The sequence below is a fragment of the Mytilus edulis genome, chromosome 11, assembly GCF_963676685.1.
Source record: "Mytilus edulis chromosome 11, xbMytEdul2.2, whole genome shotgun sequence".
NCBI classification, from domain to species: Eukaryota; Metazoa; Mollusca; class Bivalvia; order Mytilida; family Mytilidae; genus Mytilus; species Mytilus edulis.
In genome coordinates, this window is record NC_092354.1 from 39468317 (window position 1) to 39477846 (window position 9530).

The following is a 9530-nucleotide window of genomic DNA, read 5'->3' on the forward strand; positions in this document are numbered from 1 at the left end:
GACTACTAGCAGTTTACTGACCTGCCAGCTCCAATATATATGCATAATACCAATAGTTCTAAATGCTGAAGTTGAAATCTTCCCTTCGTAAATTTTACAGAAGCCATCATGAGTTGTTTGACCGTTATAGAATATCTGTTTCACAGATAATATCGGATATGTTCCTTGTGCCGTAACTAACTACAATCTGTTTCACGAATGTGATCTACCGAATTAGACTATATACATGGTTTATAGTAACATGAGCAACACGACGGATGCCACACGTGGAGCAGTATCTGCATCGCATTCTGGACAACCTGAGATCACTCCAATGTTAATTGAGGTTCATGTTATTAATTTTTAGTTTTCTTTGTTGTATCTTGTGTATTATTATGTGTTTGTTTGTATTTTTCCTTTTACATCATAACGTTATAAATTATTTTTTTATCTATGAGTTGTAATGTCCCTCTGTGGTCTATCTCCCCTCTTATAAAGCTAAAGCAGCTTAAGCTTTCTTTCATGTTTTGTAATGCGACATAAGGAAATAAACATAACTGAACATGTGAAGTGAACACATGTACATGTTTTATACTCATTTAATTTTGTTTCCCCATATGTTATTGAAAGAGGGACGAAAGATACCAAAGGGACAGTCAAACTCATAAATCTAAAACAAACTGACAACGCCATGGCTAAAAATGAAAAAGACAAACAGAAAAACAATAGTACACATGACAAAACATAGAAAACTAAAGAATAAACAACACGAACCCCACCAAAAAATAGGGGTGATCTCAGGTGCTCCGGAAGGGTAAGCAGATCCTGCTCCACATGTGGCACCCGTCGTGTTGCTTATGTGATTAAAAATCCGGTAAATAGTCTAATTCGGTAGGTCACATTCATGAAAGGGAAGGGGATTGTAGTTACGACGTAAGAAACATATCCGATATCATTTGTGAAACGGTTATTCCATAGCGGTCAACCAACTCGTGATGGCGTCCGTAAAATTTACGAAAGGATGATTTCAACTTCACCATTTGGAACTCTTGGTTTAATAGTTTCCTTGTGAACAGTAACCCTCTATCAAGAAAATCATGATAAGAAATGCAAGCACGGGAATATCGTATCAATTGGGAGATATATACCTCGTATGTAGGTGCTGCTGGAATGTTGCTACTTAGAAATGGAAAGTTCACAATTGGAAAGCTGAAATCATCTCTTTTGTCGTAAAGTTTTGTATTCAACCGACCCTTATTGTCAATTTCTAGATGTAAGTCAAGATATGAAGCCGACTTAACTGTATCTGTAGTATCCTTTATCTTCAATTCGATGGGATAGATGCGTTCCACATAGTCACCAAATTTTGAATTGTTTAGTGAAAGAACGTCATCTATATAGCAGAAAGTAGAGTTTAAGGATATTGCTAACTTCTTATCTTTCTTCCTAAGAAGTTCCTGCATGAAGTCAGCCTCATAATAATAAAGAAACAAGTCGGCAAGTAGAGGGGCACAGTTTGTTCCCATTGGGATGCCGACAGTCTTGAAAAACACGTCCTCCGAACGTTACAAATATGTTGTCAATCAAGAAATCAAGCATCTTGATAATATCGGTTTCAGAGAATTTTCTGTTTGAATCAGAATGATTCTTTACAAAGTATGATTTATCCCTCACTAAGACAAGATACTTGTATCTACGTTGGCCATCCTTTTTATCAAGCAAAGTAATACCAACTCTTTCAATTTGTCTTTTAGTTTGGGATGTGGAATACTTGTGTAAAGAGTAGAAAAGTCAAATGTTTTAATACTGTTACAAGAGTTAGATTGTATGTACTCTAAAAGATCTTTGGAATTTTTAAGTATCCACATCTGATTCACGCCACCTCTAGAATCGGCAGTTTCACAATAACTTTGAAGCCCGTCCTTGATTGCTGATAAAATAGATGTTAATAATTTAGAAAGAGGTTTCGTGGAGTACTTGGAAGACCCAGCAATATACCGTTATTTGTAAGGACACTTATGTAGTTTAGGTATCCAATACAGTGATGGAAGATCCAGTTCTTCATTTTTGATAATCCCCAGGTTTACAAGTTAAAATAGATTAGATAAGAAATGCAAAATATTATAGACAAAGGCTAGAATAATCATCAAATTATATGAGTCTCGAGTTCTAATTAATAATTTCCGTTGTGATATCATGATAAAATGTATAAAGATCAAAAATTAAAGTGTATAAATAATCAACATAGTGTGTGTATGTTTCTATATCATTTATCATCAGTTGAACGGCACACGCCTGGATTTGACAGATAAAGGTCAATATATCGACACAAAACGTTAACGTCTGTAAAGTGCTCACCTTCATAAACACTGCTATCTATATTTTTACTTCGTCGTCGTTTAGGATGTCCATTTTTTTAAGGATATTAAATGTTAAATAGTAAGTGTCATTATTTTTTTCACGGCCAGAATCAATGTAATTTTATTTATGTGTTCATGCATACACAAATGATATTTTTATTTATAAAACTTAAAAGGTATAAAGACATGTTTTATGGTCTGTTTTTTTTTCAAATATTCGTGTATATTAAGCTGATGTGATGTTTGTTTACAAATAATGTACTCTGTCACCTGTGTTATTCTATCGCTCTCAAGAGTTGGATAATACACAATGAGGCTACACTGATTAAAATATACTATGTTCATATAACAGCTGGTTTTTTTTGTAATTAAAGGGGCACTTGCTACGAGAAATATATTAACACAAATGATTTGATTAGTTCAATCATTAATGGAAGTAAAATAGTAAAATAATAATTCACTTTTAGAAGCCAATACGGTTCAATTTTTCAAAGTAAGGTAAGAGACCTCGATGATGCATTATTTACTTGCAAGTAATGTATATTATCTAGTATATACATTTTAAACTGTTTTCTCAGACTTATTTGAATTTGGGATATGTGTTTACGTAGGTTATAAATTAAATATGAGAATTTGAGTCAAATCGGTGACATGATTTTGGCAGGTAGAGTCCCTTTAATATTAGTTAAATATATTTAAAAGGCTGGTTCAAATCAGGCAGATTGGCCAATGTTCCTCCGTTTTGTTGCTCCTATGTCTTATAATTCTGTTACTTATTTTAAGTAAATAGCTATTGAAGGTATATAGATAGAACACTTTATATATAGTCCTGCGGCTAATTCTTGTTTTCCTTGTCTCACTTTTTTCGTATTCTTCCAAGTTAAGAGCACCCCTTGTAAGCCAGCCTTAGAAATAGTTATCATAGGTACCAGGATTATAATTTAGTACGCCAGACGTACGTTTCGTCTACATAAGACTACCAACCACCAACTTATATTTTTTTAATATGCTGCCTGAAAACAAGGTACCAGTTTCGTATACAGTGACTTATAATTGCAAAAATCATCCATATTTAGGCCTAGGAAACGTAAAGCACAGAGATTGACAAACATAATACTGTTAATTCAGAAAGTGTTATGATTATTTTTTTTTATTATTGTGACTTGTTGAATAAAGCCATAATAGGAACTCTAATTTCTATATCTGATACTCTAATAGAAAAATAAACAAAGGATATTGGATATTGGATATTCATTTATGACAAAAAATCGATACATGCACAGCAAAAATCATACAAAAAGGAAACGAAAGGTAAAGATCCAGTTAGTCATGTAGAACGTGCATTGACTGATGATTCTAAATAATAGAAAATCAGGTACAATGTATGAAGGACGGATTATGCATATTTTCCTAAAATCGCAATAATTATATGATTTAAATTAATTTGCAGTTCATATACATGCTGCTATCTTTCTTTTTATTAAAGTTGATCCGTCAATATTTGCGAGCACAAACTATGAGGATTTTGATATTTTGCACTATAATGAAAGTTGAAATAGATACAAAAAAGTTTTTTTTATTGAAGAGCAGATGTGGAAGAATTTTCAGAAATTCTGTTGAAATCTGAATATAGTTGTGTTCATATGTTTCAGGTCAAGGGAAACAATGGATTCAGAAGAGGAAATGAATAGCATTTGGTTATTTGATCTTCTGAATATACTTGCAGTGAATTTTAGAAAGGCTAGTCAACGATTAAGTATTACATCGGAAATAATTACAACTTTCTTTGGAAAGGACAAATCTTTATATATTGTCGGAAGTACATACGAAGGTACTAGATTACCAGGTAAACTCTTATATAATGGAAATGAGGTTACAGAAAATCAAAAAAATAACGGCTTTTACTAATCTTGAAATATAGGGATAAGGAAAAAGATCAGGTTTTTTTTCAAATACATAAGATTGAAAAATTGATAACCAGTGAAAGGAGGAATATAACTATAGCGATTCCTTGATTGTAAGAATTATTGATTGTAGCTAGTGCTTGGGTGAGGTGTTGGCGAAAATTATTAAAATAATGAAATATTCTGTATTGTATAACTTTTTGTTATTCATTGTATCTACATAAAATCATGAAGTCGTTAAACAAAATAAAAGTCTGCTAAATTTTAAACTAAATATAACTTGATCCCCAAAAATTCTTATATTATAAATGAAGTAATGTTTGTGTTTTTGTTTTTAATAGCGATTATAATTCTAGTATGGTACAAGTAGTTGATTTTTTTACGTGTTTGCTTTAATTGAAGTCTATTTGGCAAGATGATGCAAGTTTTTGAATAAAAGAAACAGCATCTTAAATTTCATTGTAATATAAATTCTTATGATATTGCTTTAGTGATGTTAGTAATAGTCATATATAACAGTGGAAGTAAGTAATTTATGAATTGTTCGAAGGTTAGATTGTTCGAAAAAATATTATACAATTACTGTCTTTTTAGGAGGTTGATAGGAGATTGTATTGACTGTAGAAAAACTGATATTCACAAAAACAAAAGATAGTTATTGTTTTTTTCCATATTCCGAAAGAAATGTATGTAATGGAAATCTTTTACCAAAACCAATTGTAAATGAAACTTTTGTTTACCGAAACTATACACGTAAAAGCACGCGACGTTTTGCGCGGTGAATATACTTTTCCGCAGGTGAATATGCTTGTTTATCTAAAATCCCATTCATATATAAAAACCTTCAAAAGTTTTACCAATATGTAATAAACAATTTTATGGAACACGATATGTTTATTTCACAGGTGATGCTACGGACATGGATGTCTTGTGGTGTGAAGAAAGTCTACTCGTCATCGAAGACTTATCAATAGCAAAACGAGATTTGTCTAACAAATTTTTATTAATCCTCAGAGAATCTAATACGCGTGCTGGCTACGTCAAACTTCAACTAGTTAAGAGAGGTGTACCAGTAACTCTTCCTAGTTTTACTGACTTTATTGATCTAACACCGTTTAAGTGTGATCAGTTTCAACGAACACTTTTAATTGATACTTATGATATTGAGGGGTCATCAGAGGATAAAAAATTTGTTAGACAAAAGAACTAACCAGCTGCAACACATGGAGATGATTTGTATCACTGTGATAATGTGACATGTTATCGCTGCAGAACATGGCCCACCTTTGCCCAGGAGTGGCTTTTAAGAGATAGATTTTGTGGATGGCCTACGAAAGATATGATTGAAGAACTTAGATTACTTGGATTCTTTGTTGTCAAGAAAGGTCACCCCTTTTCACCAGAAGTAGATTTAGAATGGAGAATATCATTCTCTTTGCAAGAACGTAAACTCATGTGTAATCTTACAGATATCCAACATAAATGTTACATTGTCCTTAAAATGATTAATCGTGACATTATAAATGTGGATTGCATAACATCATATCATTGGAAAACGTGCTTGTTTTATGTAATTGAAGAAAATAACATAGATATTTGGACAAAAAAACGTCTCTTTTATTGTGTTAATGTGTGCATCAAACAAATGTTATCATGGGTTGAAAATGAATTCTGTCCTAATTACTTTATTCCAGAAGAAAACTTATTTGACGGAAGGATAAATATTGACTTAAAATTAAAGTCTGAAAGTAAATTGATAACACTTTTAAATGATAGATTTGAAAGTATGCGTTTTATAAAAGCAAGCAATATTCGTGATTATGTAACATCACGGGGGTCCGTAGAAACGTTTGAACGTCTTCAGTCAAATAGTAAAATTGAGTACAGAAACGAAGTATACGATCAATACGAAACTATGAATTCTGTTGTATTGCGCGTTTTTAATGATAAAATTGAAAGTTACTACGAACAAGCAAAGGGAAATATGTGTCAGTTTATCAAAGATGTTTGGAAGGAGCTACACTATATTCAACATATTTGCACAATTACTGAACATACACCTGAAGAAACAAAAAACTCACTTTCATTACTGATACCTCATATATATGCATGTTTGGCTAGGAACATAGCTTCAATGGCCATTCAGCATCCGAATCACAAAGTTCGAGATTTCCTGTTATTCGGTTCTTTTACATTCTTAATGAATGGTGGTTTATCCGGACAACTTAAATTTATATCAGTACTTTACGCCTTTGGTTTATATAAAGACTGTGAATGGTTCCTAAACCACATGGATAACGAATATGTTAAATACAATCCATCTGTTTGTGTTTGTTTTTGTAGGGACAATAAACATGAACAAAACGTGCCATACAATTTCTTAGATAATATAGAGTTACATGCATCTACATGTATCTCATTTTTGCGAACGGAAAAATCAATTATCCCGGATGACTTCAAATATGAAATGTTCAGTTGTTTTGGTATTTCGTTACCAAACAATAAATCAAATAACGAACTGTGTCAATGGTATAACAGAGCTGTTGTTGACAGCAACATGTACTTTTTCCTTCTCAAATTTTTAATAGCTAGAAAGCTTGGAACATCCCCAATAGAAGCAATACTTAATTTTGTTGACATTTTGATCCAAAGCCGAAATGTCAACCATTATGATGTAGCCTTGAAATTATTTGCATGGTGTTGTGCCCCACTATGAATCACATCTCTTACACTGAAATGTTTGAGACGGTCAACAGAATTGTTTAGGAAATTCATAGAAGATAAAATGCGAAAACAATATCAGTTCTCTTCAGCAAAGTTACATTTCGTGGCAATTTTGAACAAAACTTGGTTTGGAAGAGAACCACCAGACAAATAGTTCTGCTTTGCGTGTCTAAGGTATAATCCAGAGAAATAAGAAACTTGCAGCAGATGCAAAATAGCTAACCTTTTTTTTCAAGAAAATGCAAAACACACTAGAAGATTCCTATCAATATTTGTGAATTTGTTAGAGTGAATCACGATGGCTAATATTTGAATAAACTTGGAGAGCGATTTACTTCTTATTGTATTGCTATCAAAATTACTTATTTATCAATATTTAAATAAAAGTTAAAAAATAATACGGGGAATATTTCAAAGAGAAAACTACCCGACCAAAGGGCCAAAGAAAATAACAATCAAAACCAAGGATTAAACAAAAACTCACAAAACAAAAGAACATTTACATCAACAGTTATAAAAATTATTTAAGAAACAACACGAACACCACTAAAAACCGGGAGTGAAATCAGCTGCTCCGGAAGATGAATAATTTCCTGCACCGTATAAGGCACCCGTCGTGTTATTTCTTTGTTCAGTTCCGTAAAGATCAACAATGGGTCTTCAACACATCGAGAAATCCTGCACCTGGTGTCGAGACACAGCTGACTTTTAAAAATGGGTATCAGATCAGCAAAAATGGACGTCACACTAACCTTAAAAAATATAAATCACCCAAAGTTACGTTAATATGCATGACTTACAAAGACCAGAGGGCTCCTGAAAAGGCATAAGTGCATAAGTGCAGAGGAGTTAAGCATGTTTTGTATTATCTCAATTATCCCCCTTCATAGTTTACCAAATAAAGAATTAAAGAAACACACATCTATAGGCACAGACAAACTCAGTTTAAAAGAATCTAAGTCCGATGTTCGAATATGTAACATAATTTTTGCCTTGGATATTTTAGCAAATTTTCCGTATTTTTGAGTATAATAAAAAAAAAGTGCTCATATATCTATCACGCCAAACAAGCATTAACAACAAAACGTTTACTGGGTTTTTGTAGACAGAGCATCGTGTTAGTAGCAGTTAACAAATACTTTGAACGATATTACTAGACAGAGCAGTTCAATTTTCTGTCAGCTCACAGTGATACTTTGGTCGATACAAACTTACATTTGTATGCAGAACAGTGTGTTTTTAAAGATTGCTATTAACTGCAAATAACCGGTTGCTGTGTTCATTTTGCCAACATTTTATAATTAAAAATCAATTGTTGAAGGTCTTTCCAACCGAAACGATATATTTTGATATAAAATACTAAATTTGGATGGAAATGTCGTTTTTAATGCCAAGTGATAGCTTATTGTACGCTAATTTTAAAAATATACGGTTTCTGTACAATTTTCTATGGAATAAGGGAGAAAATTTGTACCTTCCAGTGTACCATTATATAGTTTACTTGACATTTATTTTAAAAATATAAGTCTCTAAATACTTTATCATAAAATAAGTACAAATAAATAGCTTATTCCGGTTCAAACAAGGTCAATTCTGTTTGTTTGTTGAAGGTCATATGGCTTATATCGTAATGCATCAAATCCCATAGCTTTATCATGCTAACATATTAATCTAAAGCAGAGATCAAAATCTAGAACATTTAGTTTAACTGTGACATTGACCTCAATGCCAAGGTCATGAACAAATGGCATCAAATCAAAAGCCCCTAGGTCTTTATTCTATATGGTTAATGAGCTGTATCATCATTTGCTTAATATAGTGGAAGATATTAGCAAGCAAAATGGAGGGAATTGTGCAAATGATGATACAAGCATGAAAATTAGCACGAAGCACCATTATTATATACTTTTTAGGAAAAAACTGCTGGCCATAAAAAACATTATTTTTTCAAGATGGCCACCACCATCTTTTCTAAAATGGCTGTCTTTTTCAGGTTTAAAATACCTATTTTTCTGGAAAACATTTTCTTTGACCATCTTTTAGAATAAAATATTATCAAATTAGGTGGCTACCTTCTTTTCATGTGACATATATATACTAGAAATGAATATTTTACATGTTCAGAGTTTGCGCATTCGCGAAAATGTTACAAAATTCACACAAAACTTGAACATTTGAACTATTCATTATATAGCGCTTTTGGATATTTAATTACGTTATGAATTTGTTTGATACCATTTTTTAAGGTTATAATACATATGCCTTTAACAATTTCGCGCATGCGCACACTATTTATAGACATTAAGAGATATTTGCACGCACTTTAAGGGCACAATGATGTAAATCGTTGTTCATCGTACAGATGAGGATTTGGATTTTGTAAACATATCTTTGTCATCCTTTTATTACTCTAAACATCTAGGCTCTTCTGTTCAAGTTCGTGTAAATTTTATGATGCCTAGGTTTAAAAACACTTTAGTATTGGTTAAGCAATTTCAGTGGGAATGGCCAGATTTGTACGGAGAAGAAAAGTTTATCGTCATGTTTGGTGGATTGTACATTA